At 36.4% G+C, this 14810-nt stretch overlaps 1 protein-coding gene across 1 annotated transcript in view; it reads left to right on the top strand.

The window, feature by feature from the left end:
- The window catches only part of LOC308176504 (uncharacterized protein), a 424460-nt gene that overhangs the window by 127136 nt on the left and 282514 nt on the right, over positions 1 to 14810 (top strand). Inside the window, exon 6 of the mRNA XM_080552300.1 lies at positions 12721 to 12819. The gene's annotated coding sequence lies outside the window, so the exon portion shown is untranslated. The remainder of the gene's footprint in view (positions 1 to 12720; positions 12820 to 14810) is intronic.

The raw sequence follows: 14810 nt of genomic DNA, 5'->3' as shown, positions 1-14810 counted from the left end.
GAGGTTTTGGAACTGAGTTTGATTTACTTCATGTACATGAAGTGTGATGGATGCATCTGTTTCTTCATTATTGGAGAAATAACTCCTAGTTCACTACTTAAAATATCATCAACGTTAGAAAGACCAAAAGAAGTAATTAAACTATAAGTGGTGTGTTTTGTTTTCTTGATACCATTTTACTGGACTGATGGTTTTATTTAAAACTAAATAAATCAGTGGTTAGCAGCAGTTTTCACCTAGGCTGAAATAATAACTTTCTGTTTCGTCAGATAGATCTATTTATAGCATGGAGAGGGAGGCTGAAAGAGAGAGAAATCCAGATCTGTACATGAAGAGTCAGGATATGCATCTATTTCTGATTTCAGGAAAAATCAAATGACAGATACATATATGCTTTGAAAGACTATATCTTATGACAGAGAGAGTCTCAGAAGAGATTACTTGAACATTATAACTTTATGCCTAACTGTTGTGCTGTCAAGACAAAGCATAATGTTTTCCTATCTAAAATTTAACTACACTGTATTTATTGTTTCGCACAAGAACATTAAAGAAATCTTATCTGCCAACATAAAAGAGCAATGAATGAACAGCTTAAATTTACAGGAGTAAATTAAATGTCAACTTTATTTCACCAAAATGGGCTGTGCTTTTCTGTTAGCAGAGGTTATAACTACTGTTTTGAAATACTTGCTGCTGAAAAGTGATTGACAAGTGTGGAGAGAGGTGTGCAAATTGAACAGTTTTTGTTTTTTTCTTCATGTCCATATTCATTGCAAACATCCAGGTAAGTTTGAAAGTAGGTACTTATAAATAAGTTTTTTTTTTTTCATATTGTGTTTGCTCAAATCTTTTCTCCAGTACTAGCCATACTTTCAAATTTACTGCTCCCTCTATTCTCATATTGGCTATGTTGTTGTAGTTAGAGGTTAGCCATGTGTATTATTGTGTGTTATTTTATATGAGTGTATCACTGAAGTCCTGTCCAGTAAAAATACAAAAACCACAAAAACAAAATAAACAAACCTGATTTTTGGCTTAGATGATATGGTACATTTCTCCAAAGTATTTTGAAGACCTCTTCAAAGCCTGTGTATGCTTGTAAATTGCCTGTTATGAAAAATGACTCTTTTAGGTGTAACAACAAAAGTAAAGTAAAAGAAGTAAAATAATGTTCATGTTACTGTTGAAGCCTTCCTTGCTCATATATTTATATTTGTTTGCTGGTCTTTAAAATTAGAAATTTGTTGGAGCAAGACTATATGTGGCTGTAGGCTGGGCTCAGAGACATAGTTCTTAGGAAAGGTTCAGAAAGACATAACAGATAAGTGAAATGTTATTTCACAAGGTCTGCTTCGTTGTGTGGAATATTTCTCCTTGACGGGTACATATAAAAGTGTTTATCTAATGTATCCACACTGTGTATAGTGAAAGAAAAGGGAGTTACAGTTCTTTATCAAAACTATTCAAATAGAAGGGCATGATGTAGCATAAACCAAAGGAAAAGTTTATTTGCAGCAAAATTATGGGCAACTTTCATGCCTTTCATCTCTAACAAATGCACATTTTCCTGCATTGTGTTCATAAATGAGTGATCTGCCTGGAATATGGAGTCTTAGAATCAAACAACTCAAACTGAATGAAAAATGAAAGGGCTAGAAATTATTCTGCTAAAGCAAGGCAATATTTATCCGTGTGGTCAGAGCTATATGAGTAAAGCTCTCAATCTACAATTTTCAATTTATCTGTTTCGGATGAAGATAAAAGAATTGCTAATTGAGTTTACAGTATGTAAGACTCTGGGCTATATAAGGATAGGTCATCATTACCTCTGTATTGTCAGTAGTAAATCTAACTGCTTTTGTGGTCTAGAAATTCTCATCTCATAAAATGATGGTCCAATATTTTTTGAGCCAAGATATTCTATCTCCAGCATATGTCAGAAATAGTGACATAAGACAGAAACTCTCATAATACTAGCCATGAACTGAAAGGAATGTGTCCTGTTAACAACTTAGGAAAGATCCAGTTCTCAATGTAACTGCCTTCTAGCAGCTACGTGGAAGAGAGGATAAAAATTATAAAATATAACCATGATGTATTTTCCTGATGAAGCAATAGCTATAATGATAGTCTCTATAAAGTTAATTTTTACTTGAACAGAGCTGAGCCTAATGGTTTTCAATTATACTAATTTGAGTCATGGGTTTAGTACATGTGGATTTTGCAACCCCTGGATTTTACTTTTATGTATTCTCCCTAAAATGGTTGGCCTCCTTTTCGCATTATACCCTTCCCATTCTTTCTTAGCAGGGAACATCAGGCAGTGATGGAATGGCTTCGTCCCCTTTCATTTGCATCAGAATTTAACCTTATATAAGGAGATAATTCTAATGTAATGTGTAGTTTTAAAATAGTGTCTCATGTTCCAAATGGCATTGTCATAGAGCATATGCTATAGCAAGAACATCCAGAAGTATTTTTTCTAATGCACTCTACGTTGGCAAGAAATTATACACCTTAAAAACAGATCAGCTGATCAAACTGATTCATTCTGAGGCCTTATAGCTACAGTGAGTACATATGGGTATTTTTACTTTAGACTACATTTGTTATGGTCACTAGAACTAAAAGTCCCCACCATGCACCATGGTCCACCCCCCCCCATCTGCAGCAGAGCTTCTGGTTTTGCTTTCTCCACAAGTAACATGGACTCAGGTTATCAAAACTGGTTTGTGAACCATGTGAATAACAACAAGAGGGGATAAGAGTAAGTAAGAGAGTTCAAAGCAGTACTTCACAACATTGGAAGTGTTCAAATTCAGGTGGGATGGCTTTGAACAACTTGATCTAGTCAAAGGTACCTCTGCCCGTGGCAAGTCTGTCGGACTAGATGATCTTTAAAGTTCACTTCCAATCCAAACCCTTCTGTGATTCTGTGACTCCATTCTGGACTGAAATCATTTTGTACACACAGTCTGTGGTTGCCACAGAGATGTGCCTGAACAGAGATTGACCAATTAGCTATTGCATCATTCACTCATTATGCTTCTGACACCACTGGAGAATGTTTGTTTATATGATTTCTGCTAGTTTGCATTTGCTCATATTATAAGTTCCATGTCTTTCTTGCTCCTTTTCATCTCTTTTCTTTCCAACATTGTCTCAAACCTCCTGTAGTGGAGAGATGACTGCCGAAGGCTGTGGCTATAATATCTTTATTTAAGCAGGGAGATGGCCACTGGAAGACTAATAACCCACTGGATGGTTGTTTTCAGAGCATGTGTTACATTAAAGATGACTGAGTATCTTTGGAGCTCTACTCATCATGGGATTTGAGAACTACATGGGAAGGATGTTGTTGACTCCTCGACAGGGATGTTAGTTTATGTTGGTGTACTGTGGTACTCACTTGTGAATTCAAATGATTTCACTCTCAGGCTTCCCTTTTAGAAAGGTTGTGTTAAGAGGTATGAAAGTAAAAGAAAACAAAAAAGGAAAGGCAGTCTTCTCATATCTATGTGAATGCAGATGCACAAGCTCACTCTCTCTATGTGGGGAGGCTGTCAATTGCTGAGAAAAGGAGGTCTGTTTAAGATCTGTAGTCAGGGGTGTCTGCAAGTCTTAAGTTCAGCTTTTATCTTTCTGTGTAACAAAAGCTTCCCAATAGCATAAACATCATCTACTACATCATTTCAGAAATTCGGTTGCTGTTTAATCCTATTTTATTTCATGTTTCCTTAGATGTATGACTTTTGACTCATAAAAAATGTTAATAAATTCTATCATTATAATTCCCTTTGATGGCACATTTAAGGCTATGTCCTCATGGAATGTCTCTTGGAGAGATGATACCCTAAAAAGAATATGTCTGGAGTGGACAGTACTGTCTGACCTCATTAGCCAGCAGACCAAGGAGTATTTGCAAAAGACCTGGATTGCAGTAGATTGGACAGGCAGTAGATTGTATGATTGGGGTGTCACCTTGGTTGTGTCCTGGAGCTTTTGATCTGAAACACATGGACAAGCCTTGAACTGGCACTGTGTCAAGCAAATAGCATTGAAGTTTGTCATGGGTGCCATGGTTTATTACTTTCTTGATGAAATGGGCATTTGTCCAGTGAGAACTTGAGATGTACCTCCTGATTTATTCTGCCTGAACTATTTAAGATATCTTACCTGATGCAAATTTGGGCTGGATTTGAGCTACGGGAAAAAAGCTCCATACCTACTTTTTAGTAACTCTAATCTTCAGTCCATGGTTGACTAAAACACTAAATGTGTTCACTGACCTTTTTGACATTCATAAGAACATAGTATCTAAATCAGTTAAGGTTACATTTATCCATATACATTATATAGATTTTAACATAGACAAGAGAAGATAGGTCTTACCATTAAAATGATCTTAGATGTAATGTTTTCAAATTGTTACCATAAGAGTTCATTGTGTGCTGGAACTGTTTTGTGCACCATAAATCTTAGTAAATGATGGGGTAAAGAAAGAACAGCAGTTAGAGGACTATGAAAGAAATAATTAAAAAAAAAGTTGAATATTGTTTACTGTTAAAATGTGTCTGGTAGTATGACACCATTCTTCAGTTTAGCTAAGCTCTGTATTGATTAAATAGGTTGGTGGGTGGAGTGTTCTTTTGAGCTGCATATTCATCCGCTGTTCATAACACATGGTAAGCGTCACTTTTATTTTGCAGAAAGATCTTTTTAGTATAAACTGGATTATGATATGCTTCTGGAAAATATTTAGACTTGCTTTTTGAAATAGATAAAGAACTAATCATCCTCCTGATAAGTGACATCTTTCAAATAGACAAATTTACTTTCTTCTTGTATGACTTCTGTGAATGATGAGGGTGTTACAAACCAAAGACAGCGCTATTTTCTTTAAAGGTGATCTAATTTGTTATGCAGATCAATATGTATCAATATAACCTTTAAGGCAAATTTTATATATGTGGCTTTGAACTTTAAGGTATCCTTTTTTACTCTGTGAAGGAATGAGCTAAGCCAGTGAAGTGTTATTGATATATTTTTCAGTATTTTTGGGTAAAACAACTTGAACTACGAAGATGAAATGCTCTGTTCATTTAAAATATTTATCTTGGGGTTTGAAAAGACAAAAGTTAGAAAAGATTTTTTTTTTCCAGTAGCTGAAGGCAATTATATCTTTATTGACCCTCTGCGTTCACCCCCTCCTTCAATGTCAGGTACTTGCTTATTATTATCAACATGACATCTCCTTTCTTTGAAAGGTTGTCTGTCACACTTTGAATCACCTCACTCCATGGTTACATTTTCTAATCAGTTCACATGATTGAGCCTACATCAAGTGATGCTTTACTTAATTCTTTTCCGTTTGTATGGTGTGATTCTTGGAGGGACTCTCGTCAAAATTTTGGAGGGCCCTGTCAGTTTGAAAAGAACATGACCTTTAAATTGTATCAGTATGTTTGCTGGTGCATAAGGGAAAGGAAAAGGTTCATAGTGATGGAAAACCACTCTAAAAATGAAAAGTAATTCACTCAGAGGCAGCATGCATAGGATGTTAATTTGTTAATATTTAACTGATTTAAAAATGGGAGAACAATGACGATGTGTTCTTTGAGCAATAAGAGGTCCAAGCAGTGTATCTTTAAATTTGGCTTATAACATATTATCTATCAATCTTGCATTTCCATACTTATAATAATAGGTAAAAGTAAAAACATTCAATTCTTATAGAATACATAAAACAGGTAATTCTTTGGAATTATCAAACTTGTTATTTAGTTGCACTTTCCTTACTGTATCTGTGGGCATGCTATTATTGTTTAGTAATTGACAGTGCTGATTTTTGTAAGTTCTGTCACTGACTAAAGGACCAGAGTTAGATTTTATGTATGTATAAATATACATGATTTTATGTGTGCAAGAGAGGATAATTTAGATAACACAGAAGAAATGCTTTTGTATTGTAAATACCGACAGTCTGAAAATGAGGAGAATCCATCTGGAATTCCTAATATGGATAGTTCAGGCAATATAACACAGATGCATACTGGTGGAGCTGAGTAATGCTGGAAACTTAGAGGTTCACAGCCTTTATTGAGTATACAAACTGTGGACGGTCAAATACCCTGTGGTAACTGAATCAGTGACATGACTTCCTGTCTCCTTCCCACTATACTTTGAGGTGTGTTACTTTTAGGTGGCTTTTACACGTGTTAAAATATATAGTTCCACTGAAACTCCTGGAGTCTGGTTTGTCATGGATTTGTCGTATGATTACTTGATGTTGATATCCAGAAGGCACACCTCTAGCTTTCTCTATTCTTTGGAACATTTTCAGTCACTCACCACTGTAGATTCATTACTATCTGTTAAGGTATGAGGTCATCCTGAAGGTGTTCCCAAATCAGTAAAAAGATTTCTCTTCCCTGTCTCAATATGCATGCACAAAGAATGCACAGGACCTTGATTATTTTTGAAATTTTCACCTTTTTGTCAACTTGGTTGAAACTGGACAGAAGATCCAAGACTGCTTCAGGAAATCAGCCTACTCCAGCCAATCTACCAAAGTCAAAGTTGACAGAGGTCTTCTGGTGTTTTGGGGGATGACTAAAAATAGATAAAGTTTTTTTATTATTATTATTTTTTTCGTGTGTGTGTGTGCTTGTGTAACACTGAGAGACAGAGTAGGGAAAGAACCCCAAAAGTTTAACACTTCCTGCTTTACCACTTTTAGCAAAAACTCTTTTGGTGTCAACACCAGGCTTAGCTGCACACAGACACTGCCTCCTTAGAGCAGAACCAGTTGTTTTGGTCTGGGCCGCCGAAGCAGAGTTCACATCTGAATATTGCCGTAGAATTCAGAAATTTTACTATTTGATTTATTTCTTTTTCCTAATTAAAGTAATAAAACCATATTTGCTAGCATCTAAAATTAAGGCTATTCATTGAGCTCAGATAAGTTGGTTTTCCAGCATTAAGGTGTGCAAATGTTTATGCTTAGGTTATATGATTTGTGGCATGCAAATTGCAAATAAATATGACAGTAGGCATTTGTACATGCCTTATTCAACATTAGATTTCCCGGTGATGTGTCATTGTTGGCTGAGACGTGAACTGTACTAATACGTTAAGCCACTATATTCTGCAGTTGTTTTCTTCTGGGCCATAACATCTAGGTTGTAGAAACCATAACTAATGGAAGTCAAATCTCATGATATCTGGATATACATAATTTTGCATGTCAAACTGGAAATTTCCCTTCTGAGAGGGCATTTTGCTTTTTATCACATGTTGAACCTCAGAATTATGCAAAACATATTCACTGTTTGAAAACATAAACAAACAAAAAAACAAACATAAGGAATAGGTCCTTGAGTGAGATGAAGTATTTCTTGTTTAGGGATGACAATATCTGTTATCCTGACCTACCGGAGGTGGCCTTGAAATGCCTTCACAGCATCCCTCAATGTTTATATATTTTTAAAGAGAAAGTATAATACAAATTCTCTGCAGCCTCAAAATACAGATATTCTACAGTTTTCTTTATGACCCTTTTCTTCCTCAAAAAGTTAAAATTAGAAAGTGTGCACCACTTCAGCTTCTGGTGTGATGACCTCAACACATTTCTTTTCTTTTTCTTGACTCACTCTGGCTAATTTGCTCACCTCTTCCCCTTGAAAGCACAAAATTGCATGTTTCAACATTTGCAATTTCTTAGAAGCTAAAGGGCTCATATTGTAATGCTTTTATCACTTTTCCTGGTAACATATGGATATGAAAAATATAATTTCATATCTTGAATAGTCTCAGACATGGAGTAATAGCCTATGTTCCTACAGCCTTATCAACTTGATCAGAATTTTCCACATGGAGCAAATGCAGTGTGGAAGCCACAAGGAGCATAGAGGGGACCAGAGCCCAGAGTTCCGATTTACTTTCTCCTTAGTCAAAGGCAGCATTCATTCAGAAGCCTCTATTAAATTAATTGAGAGCATCGCCTGAGAAAGGTTGAAAGGATTATTCTGAACAGTGTTGTAGTTGTACTGTACTGTTAAAGGATGCTGTGTCTTAAATATATTGGAAGTCATAAGCACTGCGTTATAATAAATTACAAAGCACACTTTTGGAAGATTTGTTTTACCTTTCACAAAATGCTAATGTTTATTTTGTTTTCATTTCATTGTATTGTCTTTCATTTTAAAATTACAGCTTTATTACAGTGAGCTAATTTCATAATACTGTATTAACTTAATATTACATAAATTACATTTGTCAGATTTGGGCATTGTTGTAGATGTACAAAGCCCAAATTTACTACCAAAGCTCTCCAAACACATGTATTCATAATTTGCTACAATGAACCATATGCCACAATATAGTATTAAAGAATTACACATTCTAATGCCAGGCACAAATTCTGCTGCTCTTTCTGCAACTGTTCTAGGTACAAATAGAAACAATATATTTCTAGCCTTTTTTCCCCTAGTTGCAATAATGAGCAAAAAAATGTTACAGTGTGGGAATATTTTAGCCACCTGCACTTTTTTGTCTGACTAATTTTTAGCTGCATGTTGCCTTTGAAAGTTATTGAAAATATGCGAGGGTTGCAGCAGTCCGTAGGTATATTTTCTCTTCAGACTATTATAACTTTAGGCCTGGAAGGAAAAGGTAATAGAAATTGGCATAACGAATATTACAGAGTAGAGAGAGCTACAGCTTTCTTTTAGTAGAGAATTGGAGCGCTAACTAAAGGATTTAATTGTAGCTGCCTGCAGTTTTGCATGGGGCGTTTTCTACTTGCAAGGTGTAAGCTTCTGCAATGTAACCTAGCTTATTCACTCCATTCAAACAAAGAGCAGAAACGCTCTCTGTGAAGGGAAGGGGAGAGCTTGTGCAATTGTGGAACATCTATAGGTTTTTAAACACACAGTGTCTAATCAGCCTCTGACAGATCCATTGTAAATCAAAGGTCTGGTAAGTGGGGATGCCAGAAATGTTTGATCTCATTCCAAGCCTTGAAACAACTTGCTTATTTTTTCTGCAGTTTGGCTCCTCACTAAAATAAAACATTGAGAGATGAATGTTCTGACAGGTCATTGTGTGTCAAACTGTCACTCTGTAATGGTTACATATTTCAGCTGGATTGAGGTGGTGCTGGTTGGGGGAGGTCTGAGAGAAAGAGAGAAAGAGAAAAAGAGGGAGAGAAAGAGACAAAGAATAACAAGATTTCTGCTCCTTCTTATGGCTGATCTTCATTTAAACCAACACTTGTTATGTTCAGGGGAAGTTTTATAAATTTTTAATGATATTGGGTACAACTGGTGCTTTGAAATTTGCTGTACTTTAATTTTTTCTTCGTTAGCAAAGGTTCGCTAATGCATTGAAGTGCTAAGAGCGTGTCCTAGGGATGCCATGATAATTGTGTTGTTAATAATATTGTGGCACTAGTAATGTTCTCCTGGTAATCAAGCCATGAGATTTTTTTTTAATATATTCAGTTATTACACTGCATCTCGTACAAATCATGTCAATTACAATTGCCGGTCTATGACAGTTAAAATAATTGTATACGTTTTCTAGAATTTTCCATTGGCTTGGCTAATCAAGCTAAAAAAAAATCAACACATTATTTGCATTAATTTTGTTTCCAGTCTATTTCTACTCCTAAATCATTTGTCCATCTACTTCAAAAGGTGGAACAGTAAGTATTTTAATAATAAATATACAAACATATTCACACTGTAACATAATATAAGCATACTTCTGCAGTAGTAGCACAGGAGATTGTCTAGGATTAATCTGTGTATGTGTGTATAGATGGACATATATCTGGTAAAATTATCATTCTCATGTAGAGAGTGCGTACTCTGTCGGATTTATATAGATATTCAGAGGTGTTTATTTCTATGCTTTTTAAATGTTTGTGTACATATATACATACACATATTTATATGTAAAAGTACAAGCCTGTTTATAGACCTTGATATTTTATGCCTCCCTCAGAGATGATTGTATGCTATGGTATCTGAATATTTATTTACATTAAAAATCAATTAAATAGTTGCCAGCTGAAAGGCAGAGCAAGTTCAGTGTCCAGACATTAGCCTTCTGTAACACTGGCATCTCCTGTCTAATGCTGTCGCTTTTTTCTTTGAAAACAAGAGGCAAACAGCAAAAACTGGCTCAGCATTCTGTCACCGGAGCAGGAGACATCCCATTGTGCGGTGGCTTACCGTGTCTTCACGGGGAGGGTGAAACTTGTGATTATTTTCTTTATCATCGCTTTAATTTTCTTTTGTCTTTTTATTATATTTTATTTTTAATTTTTACAGCCAATGGAGCATACTGCTCTGACTCCAAACAGTGGAACTGTTGTTTCTTCCACAAGATGGTTGTGTTTTTTTGGTTTGTTTTGGTGTGTGTTTTTTTCCAGTGTGTATTTACAATAGCTACTAAACAAATGCAACAGGGGTGCAGAGGAAATGGAGTCATTGTACGGGTTGCAAAAATATACTGAATGATAATAATATTTCATTTCTCAGAGGTACAACATGTTGAAGCAGTGGTTTAAAAAAAAAAAAGGCAAAGAGGCATATCAGTAGTACGTGAGCAATAACCAAGTACAGCCCAGCGGTAGTATATGAGAAGGAATAACAAGTAAGGGATGTAGTAATTACATGAGGTGGAATAATGAGTAGGCATGGAAGCATTTGAGAAATAACAAGTCAGCTGGCAGTGGTATTTGAGGGATGACAAGTGAACATGACAGTATTATTTGAGGAATAATAAGTAAGCTTGGTGATATTATTTGGAGAATAACAAGTAACCAGTGGTGCTTTCTCTAGGCACTTTCCCCTGCTGTTATCTTGTGAAGAAGGTGCACAAAAGAATAAGTGGTCACAGGTTGCAAGGGTCAAGGAAAAAATATATATATTTTTTTTTATGCAATAAGCTTCTACTAAACATGGCTTGAACAAATCATCCCTCAAAATGTAGAATTTATTCCTCAACTTTGCCTGGAGGTAAAAGTGGAAAGAACAGATCTTTTTTTTCCTCTGGCCCTGTGAGTCCTGACCATAGAGAATGAATGGCTATAGAACTGTACCCAGACAGAAAAATCAATGCTTCATATCAGGAGGCTTCAGGGGTTAGACTCCCATGTTCATGTCAACAAGGCTATTGGTTTTCTTAATACTCCAAAGTTATCGTTTCCCCACTGCAGGAGCCCACCACTGTGACTTGTGCGGTCACAGTGATACAAAAGCATTTTCCCTTGGCCAACCACCATGGTGGCAAAAGGAAAAATTAATTGTTGATGAGGTATATGTTTTTTCAAACAAGACCATTAACAAGCACATGAAAGTTAGTATTTGCTGACAGGGTTTTCTCTAAAAAATTATGCTGGTTTGTGTATGCTATGGGGGTTGCTACAGTGTCGCTGATCTGATGATTCATATTGTGAGCAAAAACGTTACTGGGGTAAAAATGAATAAGTATTGGAAAACTGGCATTAAGAAGGTGGGCTTTCCCCCTCCCCCTGCACTCTCCCTCATCAGGATATTCCTGCTATTTGTGTCAAAAGACCTCTGCTGCCTCTTGTCGGATTCCCTTGGAGCTTAGTTGTGTCACTGTTTTAATCTGAATGGGTGGTTTTTTTCTGTGGTCATCACTTCTGCGTTAATCGCTTCTCCCTTGTCAAGAAAGTCTTACAGTTTGTCAATAGAATTATATTACATGAGGTTAAAATCATGTTGCTACAAATAATATTTTTTGTCATCATATGTTATTCAATAGACTACCTGAAAATGAGCCTGTCTTTGAATTTTTCTCAATTTAATTAGTGTAACAACTATATTTGGTTTACTGGGCAGGAAAAAGCCAAGCTTATGCACTCTCAGAGGGAAATCTAGCTACTGTACAGTACTAATATCATCTTGATTTGCATACAGAAAACTGGAAGATTTAAATATTGCATCAGGTTAGAGGGGCTTTTTGTGATCTGGTTAATTTGATGGCTTCCCCCTCCTCTGGCCCCCCTTTAAATATGTTACTGATGCTTTTTTTTTTTTTTTTTTCCTGTGCTGTCTTTAGTGACACAGTGCTAACACTGAAAATGCTAGCGGCTACAGTGAGCATTGCTCACCCAGAGCAATCGGATGAAAAGGCAGTGCAGATGTAATTTGTTTTCAATGGCTGTTTCAAAAGAATAATTGTGGTGACATTGTGGGATCAATATTATAGATTTTTGTTTTCAAGTACACTGTATGTGTGGTGCTAAGGGGAGGCAGGAAATATAACACTGCAGCCTGAATACAATAAAAATGGATTGAGGTCTGTGGGTATTGTCGACTGGTAGCCATCATGGGTTTGGAACATCATTGGTGGGATTACAGCGCTTGTCCTCTGGGCTAGTATTTCATTGTGAGTGCATGCACATTTGCTGCAGTTTTCCTCTTTAGCTCCTTAAGGGACCTGCTTGCTGAATTTGTATACACTAACTGGAGATGAGGCGCTGTAAATGCTTCTTTGGTTTCCATTCCTAACAAGTGGCAGGATTAAGAGAGTGGGGGTTAAAGTTTGCTGCCACATCATTTAATTTGCCATGTGACACTGCTAATGTAAAATGTATCACAGGAGAACCTAAGGTGGGAAGGGATGGATTGCACACCTATGTGAGCGCTTCAATTCTCTTTCTGTTCCCTGTCTCTCTAGGCCACCATGCTAGATAAAACTTCTTTAAGGCACCTGAGAGAGAGAGAAAGAACACCTCCAGAGAGCAGCCTGCTGATAGAACCTACTCCTAACAATATGGTGAGTGTCATTTTAAAATACCATGAGAAATATGATGTGGTGATCAAGGACTTCCTGCTTTAAGGGTTTCATGTATCAGGGTAACTAGACAAAAAATGTAGTTCCCAGGGTGAAAATTATATTAACAAAGAATTAGTAATAAAGCCGAATAAAAGTAATGAAATGTGAAAGAGAGTGCATAGCACATTTTTTTCTTTCTTTCATAATTAGGCCCTGAAAGAAATGGAAATTCAGACAAAACACCTTCCTCATTACCAATTTAAATATTAGAAAACAAAATGTGTTGTTATTGGACCACCAATTGTTTTTCTTTTTTTCCTCTTCAAGAGGTAAGGATGCTTTCTTTGGTTGTTGTTTTAGAAGAAAGGCTTTTGAAAAGTGGTTGTTAGGTGATTCTCTTTTAAGCTGAGATAACATTTCAAAATTTCTCTCTGCCATATTCCATCCTTTCTTTCTTTGCTGAAATTATATTTACTCAAACTCTGCTGACAGTCTGCATGCTACAGGGGTGGCCTAGAATCATCCTTTGTTATTCTCGCAAGCTATTTATCATATTTATTAAATCACATAGATTCATACCATAAATTGGAAAAACAGTATGTGCTTAATTTGGAACAATTAATTCCACAACAAATGCACTCTCTTCTGGCCTCTTTTATAAACCAGAACATCAAACAGCTGTTCTCCCATCCCAGCAAAACTAGTATATAACTTTTTAAAGTCTGCTTTTGCTAGTGAATATTGGATGAAACAAGACACCAGACACTTACAGGGATCTGTTTTGACCAATAAATCCTGTTAATTTATTAATAACTCAAAGCATATAAGAAAAACTTTTTCGTGAAGTTTTTATTTCTACATTTTACAAATCTTTAGGCTAACAGACAGTAATCTCCAGTTCCTGTCTCCATCTTAATGTTTTGTTAAAGCATAAAAATCCTTTCCAGCACTGAAATAATATGCAGTTCTATTTGAAAAACAAAATATGCAAAACAATGTTGTGTTATGGGGGCAATTTCTAACCTCTGACATGAGCTCTAGAAACATAAGCTACTTTTGAACCTACTATCATGTGTGCTCAGTCTGCATAAACATATCATGAATATCTGTATCTATATTATTTACATTTCTGCTGATTTTGTCTGAGGTGAAGGAAGCTAGGTGATGCTACATATATATAAATATTTCGTTATATATATATAACGAAACAAAGAACTAGAGGAAATACACCCTCAGGCCTGAGAAGCATTTGGAAATGAGGAAAAGGTAGTCATGAGCACTTCATCTGAATTGGCCATCTATATGACCTGCCTTGTGATATAGGGCTCAATTCCTTTGTCTGTTGCAGAAGCTTTGCCCTGAGCTCTCACAAAGCTGGTGGACCCTTTCACTTAGGCCAATTTACATTATCTGCCGATCTGTTCTCTTTAGTGACCAGTGATAGGACCCATGGGAATGGTGTCAAGCTGCTGCAGGAGAGGTTCAGGAAGGTTCTTCACTGAGAGGGTGGTCGTGCACTGGAACGGTCTCCCCAGGGAAGTAGTCACTGCACCAAGCCTGTTGGAGTTTAAGAAGTGTTTGGACTGTGCCCTTAGTCACATGGTCTGAATTTTTGGGTTGACCTGTGTGGTGCCGGGAGTAGGGCTCGATGATCCTTGTGGGTCCCTTCCAACTCGGGATATTCTATGATTCTATGACTCAGCCTCTAAACAGTTCTGCTGGTCACTCTGGTTCTTGTCCCATGTTTAGAGAAGATGATGCGTGTCTGGGTGCCACCTCCACAAACATCTTCTGGAAAGTGTTGGCATCTAATGTAATTTTGAACCGTTGTTGCTTTAAACTGTATCTGGCTACAAACTTCCAAAACATGAATGGAGTGGTGTCTGTGAATTTGTTGTACTGACTCCTTATGTACTTGCTTTTAATTCTGAAACAAATAAGAAATTTTGTACTGAGACTTTGTTTCCATGAGCTTGTCTAAACCTTAATCT

This window comes from Anser brachyrhynchus, assembly GCF_964034855.1.
Source record: "Anser brachyrhynchus genome assembly, chromosome: 12".
In the NCBI taxonomy this organism is placed as follows: Eukaryota; Metazoa; Chordata; class Aves; order Anseriformes; family Anatidae; genus Anser; species Anser brachyrhynchus.
This window is presented reverse-complemented; position numbering and strand designations above follow the sequence as displayed.